Source organism: Dryas octopetala, chromosome 5 (assembly GCF_963921425.1).
Source record: "Dryas octopetala chromosome 5, drDryOcto1.1, whole genome shotgun sequence".
NCBI classification, from domain to species: domain Eukaryota; kingdom Viridiplantae; phylum Streptophyta; class Magnoliopsida; order Rosales; family Rosaceae; genus Dryas; species Dryas octopetala.
In genome coordinates this window covers 552,664-571,889 of record NC_141370.1, presented here as the reverse complement: position 1 = coordinate 571,889, position 19,226 = coordinate 552,664, and the positions used below count along the sequence as shown (strand labels likewise).

The 19,226-nt window shown below is 39.3% G+C and overlaps 1 non-coding gene and 1 pseudogene across 1 annotated transcript; one reads left to right on the top strand and one right to left on the bottom strand.

The window, feature by feature from the left end:
• The window catches only part of LOC147283294 (uncharacterized), a 78,530-nt pseudogene that overhangs the window by 19,982 nt on the left and 39,322 nt on the right, over positions 1 to 19,226 (bottom strand).
• On the top strand, positions 4,574 to 4,680 carry LOC147283296 (small nucleolar RNA R71). The gene has a single exon (XR_015122699.1). It is a non-coding gene; the product is annotated as a small nucleolar RNA R71 (small nucleolar RNA).

Sequence of the window (19,226 nt, the reverse complement as noted above, 5' to 3'; positions counted from 1 at the left end):
GGACTTGTGGACTCAAAGACCTTTCCAATAAGCCTAAAACTGAGATCGAAAACCAATTAAATATGATAGTCAACATTTGGGTCAAACTTTTATAAATTACAAAATTTAAAATGTTTAAAAAGAATAATCTCATTTCCGTCAGATTAATTTTTTTTTTTGATGAAAACATAAAACAGGATATCAAAAATAAATTTGAATTTCCCACCGTCTCAACGTCATATACGTTTCTAAAAAAATTCTGAAATTCAAATAAGTCTCTTATAAAAATATATATATAAAATAATTAAAGTCTAGAAATTCCCAAAGTAATTTAGAAAATTAATCCAAGGTCCCATCAACTAACTTTCTTTAAAGCCTTGTAAAGTCAAAGTTAAATAAAAATAAAAAAAATTTAAATTCCCAGTGAAATTTGGGTTGGGTCGTTACAAAAGAGAAATCCTTGGCAAGTAAATTGCACAAGGGACATGAAATTTTGCTAAAATCTTTGATGAATCTTTGATAAAAACTGGCGTGTCCTTAAAGAGATCTAATTTCCTTAACAGTACGCAGAGGTGGAAAATTAGAAATTAGATTCACTTTAGCTTTATCCACCTCAATGCCCTTAGAAGAAATGATATGCCCTAATACAATACCCTTTTTGACCATGAAGTGACATTTTTCCTAATTTAAAACAAGATTTTTCTCCTTGCAATGAATTAAAACCAATGAAAGATGACACAAACATTCATCAAAAGAAGACCCAAAGACGGAAAAATCATCCATAAAAACCTCAAGGAACCGCTCTACCATATCAGAGAAAATAGAAATCATGCACCTTTGAAAGGTGGCGAGTGCATTACATAACCTAAAGGGCATGCGACGGTAAGCGAAAGTACAAAATGGGCAAGTGAAGGTGGTCTTTTCTTGGTCCTCGGGTGCAATAGGGATTTGGTTTGTAACACCCCAGATAGTCACCGAACCTAGAATCAAGCTTCTAGAACTCTAAGGGAGTGGAAAAATACAAGAAACCATCCAACCCGCCGCCACGAGGGGCGGGGCCGACGGTAGCAACAGCGCCACAAACTTAGAAATACTCAAATTCAGCTCCAAATAATCCTAATTGCATAATAAAACCTTCAATTGTCCAAAAACAATTCAAATTCAAGTCCAATTTCAAGAAATTCGAAATATAACAAACACCCTAAAATCAAATTTTCAATTTCTCAAAATTGGGAAAACACACCTTATGGGAAAGATAGCCCGTACCTCGAAGATCATTTTTGACAACTGGACCGACGGCCAAATCTCGCCGGAAATGGCCGAAATCGGCGGCGGAAGCCTGCGGCTGACTTGGCTTCCCGAGCTCATTGCTCCGTCGTGGAACCTCGTATGGACGAACGGAGACCATAGCTAGACTCACCATGACTAGGGGAACAAAGCCCAGTAGGTCCGGCCATCCAATTTCTGCCGGAACAGTGAAATCGCGGTGGTGCAGCCGCAACCCTTGTGGCGTCAAATCGTCGTCGTGGAGCGTCACCGTCGTGAGGGAAGGGCATGGGAAGACTCGCCGTGGCCTGGGGAAGAGAACCCAGGTGGTCCGGCGCCGCAACTCCGTCGGAAAACACCGATCGCCGGCGAGGACATCTTCTCTGTCTCGCGTCATTTCTCCGTCGACGATGGTCGCCGGAGCAAGGGGAGGCCAAGGGAAGGAGGAGGGAGGGACGACGATGGCGGGGAGCCAAAGCCCGGTCCCAGTCGCCGCCGCACGCGCCCACACGCGCCGGTGGCAGTGGCGGCAAGAGTGAGAGAGTGAGACACGCGGGAGAAAGGAGAGGATCGGGGAGAGAGGAGAGAGAATGTCCAGAAATTTCTGCATTTTGGGTATTTAAAACCCACTCCTACAAAATTACAAAATTGCCCTTTCCTTCAAATGCTCGTATCTTTCAAACCGTAACTCCGATTGATGCGTGCCGCGTGTCTACGAACTCGTGGACTCGAGACCTTTCCAACGTGCCCAAAGTCAAAGACGAAAGTCCATTATTTTTAAAGTCAACTTTGGGTCGGGTCGTTACATGGTTATACCCAGAATAACCATTAAGGAAGCAATAATAGACATGACCAGCTAACAACTCAAGCATTTGGTCAATGAAAGGAAGAAGGAAGTGGTATTTCCTAGTGACGGCATTCAATTTCCTATAATCCATGCACACACGCCAACCGATTTGCACTCGTGTGGGAATCAATTTATTGTCATCATTTTTCACAACAGTGATGCCAGATTTCTTTGGAACAACTTGTACAAGGATCACCCAATGACTATCGAAAATGGGGTAAATGACACCAACATCTAACAATTTCAAAACCTCACTCATCACTACTTCTTTCATGGATCCTCTAAGTGGATCCTATGAATTACAATGGATGGAGAAATGCCTTTGATGTCAGCAATGGACCAACCTATGGCTTCCTTATGTTCCCTCAAAATTTCCACAAGCTTGCATTCTTGCTCATCATTTAAATCGGAGGCTATGATCACGGGAAATGTATCGGAAGATCCTAAAAACACATACTTGAGGTTAGCAGGTAATGATTTGAGATCTAGCTTGGGTGGCTCAACAGTGGAAGGAAGTGGAGGATTTTTGGAAAGAGGAAAGTGTTCTACCCTTGGTTTCCAATTGGTGGTGTTCATGATGGGTGTGGAGTCCAAAAGTGCATTGACTTCTTCTATTGCTTCATTAAAATCAAAGTTACAACTAAAGTGGGCTAAACATGCTTCTAGTGGGTCCTCAACACTATCCCTATGGAAAGAGTCTACCAATATTTGTTCGATTAAATTAACCTCACAAATGCTATCCTCACCCTCTTGTGGTTGGTGACTTATGTTAAAAATATTAAGATCCATAATTAAGTTCCCAAACGACAAATTCATGACTCCATTCCTACAATTAATTTGGGCATTTGCGGTGGCAAGGAATGGAAGTCCTAAAATTACCAGAATTTGATCACAAACATTGGTCATGGGTTGAGTGTCTAGCACAATGAAATCTACGGAAAAATAAAACTCATTCACTTTGACCAAGACATCCTCCACATTCCCCTAGGAATTTTTACCGACCTATCCGCTAAAGAAAGAGTCACCAAGGTTGGTTTCATCTCTCCTAAGCTAAGTTGCACATAAACTGAGTATGGTAAAAGGTTCACGCTTGCTCCTAAATCTAGCAATGCTTTTCCTATATGATGAGTTCCTATCGTGCATGCAATGGTAGGACAACCGGGGTCCTTGCACTTAACCGGAATTCGATGCTCGATAATTGAACTAACTTGTTCGGTGAGAAAGGCTTGCTTTGGAACATTGGTTCTTCTTTTTATGGTGCAAAGGTCTTTCAAAAATTTGGCATAAGAAGGCACTTGTTTGATGGCATCTAAGAAGAGGATATTGATATGGACTTGCTTGAACACTTCTAGGATGTCATTAAATTGTGCATTTTCTTTGTCTTAGCCAACCTATGAGGAAATAGGGCTTTGGGGACAAGAATTGGAGAAGGATCAACAATTAAAGGTTCTTTTTCCTTTGACATGATAATGTAATCAACATTAGGCTTTAGACCACCTAATCCATTTGTTTCATTTTTGTCATTTTCATCATTTTTTTTTCCAAACTGGGCATTTGAACCTTATTATCAATTTGCCTACCCGACCTAAAGGTTGTGATGGACTTGACATGCTCATGAGTATTGGATGAACTAGATGCATCAACATGAAATTGACCATTTGGATTAGGAATGGGTTGACTTGGAAATTTTCCCTTATCTCGCTCTCCCACAATGTTAGCTAATTGACCAATTTGATGTTCTAGTTTCGCAATGGCTTGTGTATTTTGGTGGGTAGAAGCTTTAATCTCAACAAAGGCTTGACCGGTCAATTGTATAAACTTTTGGAGTGTGTCCTCTAAAGGTGATGATGGATTTTGTTGTTGGGCAATACTTTGTGAAGTGGGATGAGGAACATGGGAATATGAACGATTAGGAGGACTGAATGAATTGTTTGGCATTGAATTTTCTTCTAAATGTGTTTGGGGTTGGCCTTGTCTCCAAGAAAGATTTGGGTGATTTCTTCCAATTGGGGTTATAGGTCTCGGAAAAGGTACCTTGATTCACAAACGACTTCCTAAAATTGTTAAGGGCATTCGCATGCTCAACATTACTCTCGGAAAATATACAAGGAAGGACACACTTGGACATTATGCATCGGGCTAGTACAATGAGAACAAACCTCATTTTGGACATGGTTAACGGCACTCATGGTTTGACTCAAGGCCAAGGCCTCCACCTTTCTCATTAGACTCTCAATCTTATACCCTAAGTCTACATCGCCTCTCACTTCATACATCCCCCCACGCTTTGGTTCTTTGGCTTGTCTATCATGTGGGTTGGAGAAATCCCATTGTTGAGAATTTTAGGACAATTTTTCAAAGAAATCATAGGCTTTCTCTTCCCCAAGATTTAAAAACGCACCCTCATTCATGGATTCTACCATATTGCAATTTATTTGAGTTAAACCGTTGTAAAAGTATTGCACTAAACGCCACGTCTCGAATCCATGGTGAGGACATCTCAAAATTAAATCCTTGAATTGCTCTCAACTCTCATAAAACTGCTCATCTTCTTTTTGTCGAAACTCTAAAATGTCTCTCCTAAGCGTGTTAGTCCTAAACATTGGAAAAATTTTGACAAAATTTTTTTAACAAGTTGATCCCATGAAGTGATAGAACTGAGGGGTTGGGAATTCAACCAAGATTTCACTTTGTCCTTAACCGAAAATGGGAATAAACGGAGACGCACGGACTCATCAGGAAAATTTTGGTATCTAAAGGTTGATCAAATTTTAATGAATTCCTTAACATGTACGGGTCCTCTCGATCCAATCCATGGTAGGAGGGCAACAATTGAATGATGTAAGGTTTAATCTCAAAATGGGTTGCGGTAGTGTGAGGCAGAACTATACAAGAAGGGGGTGTCAATGACGACTGGAGCAAAATACTCTCTTAACGGGCGAATTTCAATGTTTTCACCCATTTCAATTATCGGTTCAATTTTGTTTCTTAAATGTCTAAGTGTTCTCTCAATTTCAAGGTCAAAAGGTGCTAAATCGTGATTCAATGAACGGTGACCAAGCATACACTAGACGGCTTCAAGAAAAGTATTTTTCAAAAACTTTTTCAATTTCTTTTTTTAATTTAATTTAATTAACTACCCTTCTTAGACGAAAATATGGGTAAACTAACAAACAAAGCAAACACAAAAAATCACAAAATAAGGAGTTAATCTAAACAAGCAGTTTAATTATCTTTGATTTAGCCTTGGGAGGTGTCTTTTAGACAATCCTAATCTTGATTAAGCACTAGACAAGCTCCTTCTCTCTTTCAAAGCAAATTAGTGGCGTACCGATATAAGGTTCTCAAAAATACAACCAGATCGGTTCCGGAAGGGGTGGAGGAGTCACAAACGGTCTCTCTTAAAAACCAACCCCCTTTAAGCATCAAGATGATTGCAACCTTAAAGAACCTTTCTAGACATTATGCTTTCAAAAACACTCACCGGAGTATCCACTAATTGGCTCCTTCCAAGAGGGTCCTATGAGCTTCGTGAACCCTTTGGCCAATGTCTACTTGATTTTAATTAAATTGAGTTTGGGATTAACAAATGCAAGAGATGGTTAGCCTAGGTGGGCAAGGACTTGGTGATTAAATCCAATCCTTATCTTGTTGGGGGTGAATGCCCTTACTAGTTGATTATGCAAGAATGCTAATTGAAGATGCAACAACCAACAAAACAAAGATATATGAAAATTGAAATTGCACAAGTAAGGCAAACACCACTCAAGAAAGCTTTAAAAAGAAAAAGTTTAGAGGATACCACTATTGTGGTGACATTGGCCACAACACACAAGGAGAAGGCAACCAAACTTTTGCTAGCAATTCTTCTTTCTTGATGACCACACCTTTGCAAACTTCTTCCCAATGCAAGCACTAAAAGAACATACTAGAATAAATACTAAAACTACAAAAAAAGGAGAAAGGGAAATAGAACTAAAATAAAAATAAACAAGAGATGGAAATAGGAAAAGAAAAAAGAAATAAGAGGAAATAGAAATTACCTTATCTAATGTTGCAATGGATAAGATGCAAAAAACAACAATAAATAAGATCTAACCAAATTATACTAAATGACAAAAATATATGATATTTTTCTTTAACAATAAATAAAAGCAAGAAGAAAAATTCAACAATTGAAACTAGATGCAACAACCTAAAGACAACAAAGAAATAAATATGATACTATTGTGAGACCCCGTATTTTCCAAAGATTTATTTTAAATATTTTGAGAATTTATTTTAAGGTATTTCAGATTTTGAGAATTTATTTGGAATTTAAAAAGGTTTTAATTTAATTTTAATTTTTGTTTTAAATTGGGCTTGACCCAAAGTTGATTTTTAAAATTAGTGGGCTTTCGTCTTTGACTTTGGGCACGTTGGATAGGTCTTGAGTCCACGAGTTCGTAAACACGAAGCACGTATAAATCAGAGTTACGGTTTGAAAGTTACGGGCTTTTGAAGTGAGTGGCAAACTTGTAATTTATACATAAGTGAGTTTTTAAACCCAAAATGTCAGAAACCTCTCTCTCTCCTCATTTCTCTCTCCCTCCCTTGCATTCTCTCTCTCTTCCCGAATTCTCTCTTCTCCTCTCCTCTTGACAAAACTTTGACCAGCTATAACTCTTGCTCCCGACCTCCGATTTAGGCGTTCTTGGTGGCGTTGGAAAGCTATTGATGATACCTTTCTATTGGTGGTCTCGGATCAGCCATCCGACCACCCACGACAGCGCAGCAAGCCACCAAAGTTGCGGCTACACCACCACGATTTCACTATTCCGGCAGAAATTTTGATGGCCGGACCTACTGGGCTTTATTCCCCTCGTCATGGTGATAGCTATGGTCTCTGTTCGTCCATACGATGCTCCACGACGGAGCAATGAGCTCGGGAAGTCCAACGCAGCCTCCTGCTTCCACCACCGATTTCGGCCATTTTTGGCGACTTTTGGCCGTCGGTCTAGTTGTCAAAAACGATCCTCGAGGTTTGTGCCGCCACTTCCACCATCGGAACCACCACTTTTGGTGGTGAGTTAATGGTTGTTTGACCTAATTCCGCCCAATTGAAGTCCCAGGAACCCTTCTAGTTCCATTTGGTACACGGGCTCGGGAAATCTTATTCCTGATGCCGTCATGCTGTTGGATTTGTTATCCGAGCGTGTTGTCGTCCAAGGGCATTTTGGTCTTTTCACGTGGTTACACTGTGAGTGAAACTTATCTGGTTATATTGTTGAGTACTGTGGGTGAATTGTCTGCTTTGTGTGATTTGTTGTTTTATGTTAGAGGAGGCTAAGTGTAAGATTTGGATCATGAGAATGAATTGACGAGGATTTGAGGCTAAGGGATTAATTGGGAAATATTAAAGATGCTCTGAAGATAATTGCTGAATTAGAGAAGGAATATTTATTGTCGAGGTAAATAAATGATGATTAGGCAATTATTATACAGATTTGATCAAATTAATTTTTGAGGAAGTATTAGTATGATTTGAGTGGCAAACAAATGAGGGGTCGTGAGTAGGAATCAATTTTGGAAAGGATTCGGCATAGTTCGGAGTAAATAGTAAGTGGACCTTGTTTTATAAATGTTTTAAGAATAATTTTCTCACAGCAAGTGTTGATGATGATGCATATGTAGAGGTGAATCTGAAAAGAAATACTAGGGGCATTAATATATTATTAAACAATGAAAGTTATGAGTTAGTTTCAAGAATGCTGTGATTGAGGTTGTGCGAGAATACCTGCTTGCCCGTGCATCAATTCGCTCTGTACTGGAAGTGGCAAGCCTAGTTTCCTGGATGTGGCGAGCTTAATTACCTCAGTGTATGACCAGCAGTTCCCCGGGAACTAGTGTGGCGTGAGGTTTCAGTTGTGGAGTATTTTGAGAAATGATTTTTCATTCAGTAAACATTTTAAATGACAGTTTTAGTAAGGCATTGCGTTTATTTCAGACATTTTAATTGTTTTACAGCTTTAGAGTATTATTTGTTCTTCAGAGGTCGATTTATAGTTTTGAGATGATTTAAAAATGTATTTGAGAAATGGTTTTAAAATGGAGGGATTTCAATGAGCGATGTAAGTGAAATTAGATAGTTTGATTTGTTACTTTTCTTGCGTGTATGCATTTGTTTGCTAGGATTTGGTTAAGTCTAGGCTTGAATCTTGAGAATGAGAATGTTGATGATTTGCCATGAGATTATGGAATATGATGTGTGGATTGGATTATCGTGAATCAGTTGGAGATATAGTGGCAAATAAATTATCTTTGAGGTTAATGGTGGATGATTAAGCTTGAATTGTTGGAATGACTATTACATTTTTATTGGTGGGATTTGATGTGGATATGAGGAATTATGATTATCTTGATGCTTGGATCATTGGTGATCGAAAAATTTATGTGAGTGGATAATTATTATGTATACTTGGATTTTATTGTGGATTATTTATTGAGTACGAAAATTGAGGAAATTATTGAGGATAATTATTTCGTCATTTCACTCATACGAGCTCTAGTGAGCTTACTGGGTTATTTGTTTGAATGACCTGGTGTACCATGGATATGGTGCAGTGTGGTTATTTGTGTTTTGCAGGTTAAGCAGACTAAGGAGGCAGTGAGGAGAGGACGAGGCAGTGGGACCCATTTTAATTTGATTTAAACCGATTTTAGAAAGTGATTTTACATAAATGTTTTTGGGCTCGCACTCTGTTTTATTATATGTATTTATTTATTATGTTAAGTGCATGACTCATTTTTTGCAAATGGGTTTAAATGGCAGTGTTTCAGTGTTTCAGTATGTTTCAGTAGACAAAACTAATGGTAAAGAAAATAAAAGATGATGCTAGATACTGGTTATGAAAGCTATAAAGAAAGAGGAAACAATAAATATGCTAAATAAAAGCAAGAGTTTATATTTTTCACAAGCACAAAATAAAGAATACCGCTAAAATAAATAAAGGTCCGTTGACTTTAGGTACCAAATTGCAATGTTTTTTTATTTTAACTACCAAAACGTTTATGTCATTTCACTTTAGATACTAAATTTCAGTTTAGGTACCAACTTCAAAAAATATGGTTATACTGAACTGTGACTGTCTAACAGTCATAAATTTTTTATTGATTTGTTGTTTTTTCAATATTTACAAGGCTTAAACTTTAATGTTTAGTCTATGGGTTATATGACTTTATCCCCTAAGCCTAAATTAAAAGCATTAAACCTTTATAAAGTTTGAATTTTTATGAATTTGAAACAGTTATAGTTGTGACTGTCGAACAGTCACAACTGTATAGCAAACTAATTTGTGACCTAATCCAAAATGTCTTGTTTTAGGTTAGTACCTAAATTAAAAAAACTTAGTGTCTTGCTGTTTTACTGAAAAACTATTAATATTTGGTATTTAATCCTAATTTTCTAAATAAATAATAAACTATAAATGGTAAACTATAAATATATATATATATTTTTTTCTTTTCTTGGTACCTACAAGAATGTAGATGCAAGAAAGTGTAAAGAAAAATATTTTTTTTCATTTTTTTTTTCGGCACTTATAAAAGTGGGAAAAAGAACAAGGAAACTTAAAAAAAAAAATACTAATTAAAAGAAAATTCGAATTTTTTTTTATAAATATATAATTTTTTATTTTTTTTTAAGGAAAGCAAAATAAATGAAAACTAGTAGAAGATTGAAACTAACAAAAAGCCTAAACTAGTGCATCAAAACACTCTCCGACAACGGCGCCAAAAACTTGTTGTAAAATTTTATTTACTCGCAAATATACGAGTCTAGTAATATACTAACGAGATCGAACCTCAAGAAGTGATGCAAGACGATACACTACACTTAAATTTAAGTTAATTTAAACCTAACATAGTTTGAAAATTTTGTTGGTTTGTGAGGCAGCTTAAAAGAAAATGCAACTAAAGTAAAAAGCAAATAAAGTAGATGAAAAGAGAATAAAGTAGATGTAACGACCCGACCCAAATTTTCACTAGAAATTTAAATTTTTATTTAACTATGTTTTTAAGAGATTTTTTTTAGATGTGAAATTGTATTTTAAAGATTTTGAGATATTTTTGGGAAATAAAAAGGGTTTTGATTTAAATATTTATTTTTGTTTTAATTTGGGATTGACCCAAAATTTGACTTTTAAAATAAATGGGCTTTCGATTTTGACTTTGGGTCCGTTAGATAGGTTTCGATCTCACGATTTCATAGACACGCGGCACGCGTCGTTTCGAGTTACAGTTTGAAAGATATGGGCATTTGAAACGAGGGGCAATTTCGTAAAATGACAAATTGGGTCAGATTTTCTAGAAATTTCTCTCTCCCCCTCTCTAGAATATTCTCTCTCCTTTATATCTCTTTCTCCCCGCACTCTCTCTCCAGGTCTTCACTCCACCCCCGCGCCTTCTCCCCTGCGCCACAACCCCAGCCACCCCCACTCACCATTGGCGACCTCCCTGCCGGCCTCGACCTCCGGCGAGCACACCCCCCAGGCGCCGACCACCCCCCCAGCCTACTCTCTCTCTCCTCTTCTCTCTCCCCGTGTTCTCTCCCTCTCCTGCACACGTCACTGCGCAGCACCACCACGACCAGAAAATCACGCCACCGGCCACCTCCCTCCGACCTGGGCTCACCGGCGTGATCCCCACAAGCCGACCACCACCTCCCCAGTCACTCCCTTCGCCGGCCAGCACCCACACGCGAGAAACACGCCAGAAAACCATCCAGCCGCCGCCCCTTCTCTTCGGCGATTCCGGCCACCTCTGGCCACCGTTCGAATTGAAATTAGGTGGGTTTTCTTCCCTTCTTAGTGGGCTTTCATTATTTTGTGGTTTATTTGTATGATTTTTGAGAATTTGAGAAGTTGAAAATTTGGGGGTTAGATGCCATTCGGGATTGCTTGGGGTTTTCAGATTGGGGGATTATTCTTGTTATTTTGTTAGAAATTTTCATCCCTAGGAACCCCAATTGATGTTTAGAATTGAGAAGTATGAGTAGATTTTAGGAAAAAGGGTATTTTAGCTAAATTTGGTCTTGGAGCAGCCACTTTGGGCGGCAATCGCAGTGGTCTCAAACACCCACTATCATCTCTTGAAGTGTAGGATCATTTAGAGCCATTGTTGAGTTGGTTGATGATCTTGGGTAGGTTGGAAGTGATTGGAGAAACCGAAAGGGTGTTTCGGACTGTAATTTGAGACTTCGCTGATACTGAAATCACTCTAGGACGATTTTCCTGATCGAGATAAGCCATACGCATATTCCTTTTAAGTTTATGACTGGTTTTGGGAAGTGTGGGTGATGTTGAGTTGAGCCGGGAAATTTTCAGGGAAATGAGAGGACGTTTATGGAATTAAGAAGAGTAGTTATTAATTGTTGTTTAAGCGAGAGTCGGGTGGGACGCTTAGGTTTTATACACACTCTAAACGTCGTTGAGTCGAGACTAATCTTATGTTTATTGTTTTATTTTAGGCGAAACGACCGTGGCTCGTGACGATCCGGCGGAGGATCGAAGCTAGGGCTGTCACTGTGAGTGGACCCTTCTTCCTTAAAATGATTTATGAAATTTACATTTTTATCTTGGTTAATTGAATTTGTTTTAGTAATAACAAATGTGAGCGAACCTTGGTTTTCAAATAATTTCATTAAAGATTTCATAATATTTTGAGTTGATTTGGGATTTGATCATTGGTATTAAACGTTGAATTTCAAATGTTATTTCGAATAAGTTTTATTGTTGAACGTTTGAAAGAAAACTAGTTTCTTATTTTTACACGTATGGATTATTTCATATTTTAGCCTATGGTCAAGATTTGATTAGTTTTATGTGTTTTGAATGAGATTTATTAATGACTATTTTACTAGTTGTTCTTATGCAGTGTGGATTGAGGATTTAAAGTTTCTGGGAACGATAAAGATATTTTATATCCGTGAGGAAATGATTTTATGATTTGATTATGGAAAAATGGTTTTCAAACCACCTTTGCAGTACCCTCCAGGTTATCAGATAAATAGGTCTTTGGGACCCATCACGGCACACATATAGGCTTTGGGCCGTGTGTCGGGATGCTTCGCCCTTTGGGGGCCGCTCTGCGTGCACGTATGACCAGGATTGCCTGCACGTGCTGATTTATTCACACGTGTGTATGGCCAGGATATTGCCTGCACGTGTTGGATTTACTCCACGCGTGTGTATGGCCAGGATATTGCCTGCACGTGTTGGATTCACTCCACGCGTGTGTATGGCCAGGATATTGCCTGCACGTGTTGGATTCACTCCACGCGTGTGTATGGCCAGGATATTGCCTGCACGTGTTGGATTTACTCCACGCGTGTGTATGGCCAGGATATTGCCTGCACGTGTTGGATTTACTCCACGCGTGTGTATGGCCAGGTTATTCAGGGTATATAGCATGGTGGAAAATGAAATTGATATTTTCAAGAGTTTAAATATGGATTTCAAGTGAGAAATATCTTTCGAGTTTTATAATGATTTCGATTTTTACTATGATTTTTGATAAATTAAATGATTGGCTTTTGAGAAAAGTGTTTTGAGTTATCTTTACTTTGAGTTCCTTTAGTTTTATAATATTCTAAAAGCTTGGAAATGATGGTTTTTTTTTTAAACTGGGGGATTTCAAAGAGTAACAAGAGGTTTTAGAGTTAAATGCGGTTTTGAGGGATTTTCTGAAACAGAAAGTTTACTTTTATTTTCGTTTCTATTAAACTGTCCACTCACTGAGCTTGTCTCACGGTTTATTTGTTTTGTCTTAAATTGTCCCCCAGGTAGTAGATTTGGTGGAGGTCGAGCCAAACACGTCGAGGCAATTGCAATCATCTCCTTAGTCGGACCCTGTAGGCGCCATTTAATTTTTGTAAAAATTCCTTGTACTAGAATAGCAGCTCTGATAACCACTCTACAAATTTTAAGTTGGGTTTCTGTGAGATTGTTGGGTCTGAGACCCTATTTGGTTGTGGTAGAGGTGGTTGCGGTATAGAAGTGCTTTTAACAGGTATTGAAATTTCTGGGGTAGTCCATTTTCAGGGGAGGTTCTGCCGAATTTTCGGTAGGATTTTCCTTGAATTTGGATTCCCGCAGGACCTCTTCGGGTTTCAGGGTGAAATCCGGGGGCGGTCCTGTCAGTAGATGAAAAGAGAATAAAGTAGATGAAAAGAGAATAAAGTAAACAAAAGTGTAAGAATTTAAATATTAAATCTAGAAAGGAAAATAACAACTTTTTGGTTTTAGAAGTTAAACAATCGTATAAGGACCAAGGTTAGGGTTCCACACCACTTATGAGCATATTAAGTGAGATTTTTAGTAATTTTCCAAAATGGCGGGCACCCAAGCGTAACGCCCTAAACCTCGGGCCCATAAACACACTGAAACTTTGTCATTTAAACCTCTTTTCAAAGAATGAGCCATGCACTTAGCGTGATAAATGAATATATACGTTTAATAAATCAGAGTGTGAGCCCAAAAACATTTATATAAAATCACTGTATAAAAAAAATCACATAAATCAAAATGGGTCCCACTGCCTCCTCAGTCTGCTTAACCTGCAAAACAACCACACTGCACCATATCCATGGTACACCGGGTCATTCAAACAAACAACCCGGTAAGCTCACTAGAGCTCGTATGAGTGAAATGACGAAATAATTATCCTCAATTTTCATACTCAATAATAATCCACAATAAAATCCATAAATACTCAATCACATAACATTTCATCACCAATCATCCAAGCATCAAGATAAATCGTAATTCCTCGTATTCAAATCAAATCCCATCAATAAATAATAATCATCATTCTGGCAAATCAATTGCCTACACGTCAAATATTAATCTCAACATCAACCATTCACATCCTAACCCATAATCTTAGTGCATAATCATCCTCATTCTCATTCTCAAAGATTCAAGCCTAAACTTTACTGAGTCCTAGCCAAACAAAGTCCTAGCAAACAAATGCAATACAAGCACACAAATACAAACAAATCAAACTATCTAATTTCACTCACATCGCTCTTTGAAATCCCCCAATTTTAAAACCTTTTCTCAAATCTATTTTTAAATCATCTCAAAACTGTAAATCGACCTCTGAAGAACAATTAATACTCCACAATCAAAACCTCACACCACACTAGTACCCGGGGAACTGCTGGTCATATACTGAGGCAACTAAGCTCGCCACATCCCGTGCATAGGCACGAGCAGGCAGATAAGCTCGCCACTTCCCGTGCAGAGAGAATCGATGCACGGGCAGGCAGGTATGCTCGCCACTTCCCGTGCAGAGCGAATCGATGCACAAGCAGGCAGGTGAGTAAGCTCGCCACTTCTCGTGCAGAGCAAATCAAAGCATGAGTAGGCAGATATCCTCGCACAAACTCTAACACAACGTTCTCAAAACTATCTCATAACTATCCTTGTTTCACAATATAATACCTCTTGTATATTCAAATTCATCACCACGTACGCAACATCATCAACACATACTTGTGATAAGATTTATACTTAAATCATAGGTTCCAAACCCAAATCACCACTTAATTTAATAACCAAGAAGCTACACCCATAAATAACGTTATAGCTTCCAAAGTATAATTATTAAAATCTAATTTAAACATTTACTCTCCACCCACAAAACCATTTGACATGAGAATCAGCTATAAGATTGTCAGCCACTTAATTATCACTCAAAGTTTACTCTCAGTTTACTCCGAGCTATGCCGAATCCCTTCAGAAATTGATTCCTGCTCATGACCCCTCACTTGTTTACCACTCAAATCATACCAAATACTTCCTTAATAAGTAACTTGATTATTCTGTAAGATAATTGCCTAATCATTATTCATTAATCCTCGACAATAAGCATTTCTTCTCTAATCCAGCAATTATTCTTGGGCAACTCTATAATTCCTAATTAATTCCCTAGCCTCAAATCCTCATCAATTCATTCTCATGATCCAAATTCTACACTTAGCCTTCTCTAACACATAACAACAAACACACAAAATAGACAAATCACTAACGGTACTCTACATTACAATCCAATAAGTTTCACTCAAGGTTTAACCGCGGGAAAAGACCAAAATGCCCTTGGGCGACAACACACTCGGATAACAAATTTGGCAGCATGACGGCATCGGGAATAAGATTTCCCAAGCCCGAGTACCTGTTAAGACCAGACAACCAACAATTTAATATCCAGAGATCCCAACTTGGCCGTTCAACAACCGAAATGGGGGGTAACCACCACGCACGGTGGCTGCCCGGCCCCTAACAACACACAAACACTCACCGAGATGCAAACAGACCCTAGAATTGGCCTCTGGATGTCCTGAGGAGGTTGATTGACAAGGAAAACCACCCAACCCGCCACCACCAGTGGCGGAGCTGGCGGTGGCAGCGGCAAAACATAACCTGGACAAAGAAATTCAATAAACTTCAGGCACAAATTCATCTTACAAACACCAAATGATCAAGAGGGACAACAAAACGAAGGAAAGAAGCTCAAATCAGCCACCACGCACGGCAGAGCCCGCAATGGTTGTGAGTTCCAAAACTAGGTTTTTCAAATGAATAAGTTTCAGCTCAAACCAAGCATACAGAATGAAAGAGGAGGTCGACGGGAGTCAAAACCAAACCTCACTCGACAAAAACACCGCCGGATTCGCCGAAAAAGCCGCTGGAGCAGTCGCAGGTTGGTGGCGTCGAATCGCCATCGTGGAGCGTCACCGGCATGAGGGAAAAGCATGGGAAGACTCGCCGTGATGAGATGAACAGAACCCAGGTGGTCCGGCGCCGCGATTTGGCCGAAAAATGCAGATCGCCGGCAAGGAGAGGAGAGGCTTGTGAGACCCTGTATTTTTCAAAGACTTATTTTAAACATTTTGAGAATTTATTTTAAGGATTTTAGGAATTTATTTGGAAATTAAAAATGTTTTGGATTTAATTTTTGTTTTAAATTGAGCTTGTCCCAAAGTTGACTTTTAGATTTAGTGGGCTTTCGCCTTTGACTTTTGGCCCATTGGATAGGTCTCGAGTCCACGAGTTCATAGACACGTAGCACACGTTGAACCGAGTTACGATTTGAAAGTTACGGGCAATTGAAGTGAGTGGCAAACTTGTAATTTTTACAAAAATGGTTTTAAAACCCCAAAAGTCAGTTCTCTCTCCTCATTTTTTTTCCTCTCTCTCTCTCTCTCTCTCTCTCTCTCTCTCTCTCTCTCTCTCTCTCGCCCCTCACCCTCGCCACCCCTGCCACCGCTCGTGGCGGCGCGTCCGGTGGCGGCTGGGCTGGGTGTTTGGCCCAGGTTACTCGCCTCCCTCCCCTTTCTCTCCCAGTGGTCTTCATTTTTCCAGCCGATCACCCACGATGAAGGAACGACGCAGAACAGCCGAGCCTCTCCTCGCCAGCGATCTGCATTTTCCGGCCACGACGCGACTCCGGACCACCTGGGTTGTCTTCCCCTCATCGCGGCGAGCCTCCCTGTACTCTTTCCTAGCTTCGACGACTTTCCCACGACGGCGAATCGAAGCCACAAGGCCAGTCGTCTTCTACGGTCAGTTTCTGGCTTTTCCGACGGTGTTTTCCGTCGAGTGAGATTGGGCACTCACGGCCACCACGGCTCCGCCGTGCGTGGTTGTTCGATTTGGTGGTCGTTTACACCGTTCTACCTTCCTAGAACCCTTAAGACCATTTTCAGATCCAGTTGATGTTTTCGGTACACGGGCTCGGGAAATCTCATTCCCGATGCTGTTATGCTGCCGAATTAGATATCCGAGTAATGGCGCCGTGAAGGGTATTTCGGTCATTTCACGTAGTTGCACTGTGAGTAAAACTTATCTAGTTTATTGTTGAGTACTATCGTTGAATTGTTTGTTTTGTGTGTTTGTTGTTATATGTGAGAGAAGGCTTAGTGTAGGATTTAGATCATGAGAATGAATTGACGAGGATTTGAGACTAAGAGATTAATTGGGAATTATAGAGATGCTATGACGATAATTGCTGTATTAGAAAAGAAATGGTTATTGTCGAGGTAAATGAATGAGGATTAGGCAATTATTATGCAGAATGATTAAATTAATTATGGAGGAAATGTTGGTATGATTTGAGTGACAAACAAGTGAGGGGACATGAGTAGGAATCAATTTCGGAAAGGATTCGGCACAATTCTGAGCAAATAGTGAGTGGACCTTGTTTTATAAGTGTTACAAGAATAAATTTTCTCACAGCAAGTGTTGATGGTGATGAATATGTAGAGGTGAATATGAAAAGAAATACAAGGGGCATTAATATATTATTAAACAATGAAAGTTATGAGATGGTTTCGAGAATGTTGTGATTGAGGTTGTGCGAGAATACCTGCCTGCCCGTGCATCGATTCGCTCTGTACGGGAAATGGCGAGCCTAGTTACTTGCCTGCTCGTGCATTAATTCGCTTTGCACGAGAAGTGACGAGTATCCTACCTGCTCGTGCAATGATTCGCTCTGCACGAGAAGTGGCGAGCATTCCTGCCTGCCCGTGCATCGATTCGCTCTGCACGGGAAGTGGCGAGCATACCTGCTTGCTTGTGCATCAATTCGCTCTGCACAGGAAGTGGTGAGCTTATCTGCCTGCTCGTGCCTATGCACGGGATGTGGCGAGCTTAGTTACCTCAGTATATGATCAGCAGTTCTCCGGGTACTGGTGTAGCGTGAGGTTTCAGTTGTGGAGTATTTTGTGTAACGACCCGACCCAAATTTTCACTAGAAATTTAAAGTTTTATTTAACTATGTTTTTTAGAAATTTCTTTTAAAGGATGTAGAATTTTATTTTAAAGATTTTGAGATTTATTTGGAAAATAAAAAGGGGTTTTGATTTAAAGTTTTAATTTTTGTTTTAAAACGGGTTTGACTCAAAAGTTGACTTTTAAAATAAATGGGCTTTCGATTTCGACTTTGGGTCCGTTGGAAAGGTTTCGAGTTCACGAGTTCATAGACACGTAGCACGCGTCGTTTCGAGTTACGGTTTGGAAGATACGGACATGTGAGGTGAGGGGCAATTTTGTAAATTTTGAAAAGTGGGTTTTTAAATACCCAAAATCAGAAAATTCTTCTGATTTCTCTCCCTCTCCAGAAAATTCTACACATTTCTCCCTCTCTCTCCCCCCGAGCTCACTCACCTCCCCCTCTCTTCTCTCACCGGCGTGGCCAACTCCGGCCATCTTCACGGCGACCAGAGGCCGGCGACCAGCTAACCCCTGATCTGACCATTATTTCATATACTTTTATACTCTTGTTCTTGGATTATTGTTATGTTTTAGAGTGTTTTTAGTTCGTTTTAATTTAGTTTTATATTTTTATAGGTTTGAAGAGTAAAGAGGAGAAAACAAAGCAAAAGGGATATTTTTGAAGTGGAAATTACTGGGCAAATCAGTCAAGTTCGCGGAATAAACTGCACCTCCTCGGAGCAAACCAGATGTTGTGCCCTATACCGTTGGAAAGATACGGATGTTAGCTTTCCGAGGAATTTTACGGTTCGTGATTTGCATTTTTCTAGGAGAAGTTATGGCTATTTGACTGAAGGCAGTTCAGGCAGAAAAGTTTGTGCGAAAATGCAAAGTAATTCTTTTTAGATTTCTTTCTTGGAGCCCAATTGATGTTATGTGTATTTGGGAAATATCTAGAGGGATCCAGGTTTATTCTTTTAAGGTCTAATCCTATTTTTGTTGGGATTTTGGGTGCCAAATCATCAATGACAACTCATCATAAGAGTAATCCAAGTCCAACAAGGAACGCTTTTACCAAAGAAGAAAAGGATTTGTTTCTTATTTAAAGGAAGGAGATCATCATCTTTTCGGGGGAGCTTGGAGGGAAGAAAGAGAGAGAAGAAGTGGCTGCCATCATTGTTTTATTCCATCCGTCGTCATAGTTCATAAGTTTTTTAATGTTTTCTAAATTTTTAATTATGTTTTCTTTAAACATGAGCAACTAAACTCTTTTTCTAGGGATAGGATGATGCCCTAGCATGAATGTTTATGGTTTTTAATATTTATTCAATGGATTTCTAGTTTCTTTTAGATGAATGCTTAATCATTGTTTTAATTGTTGC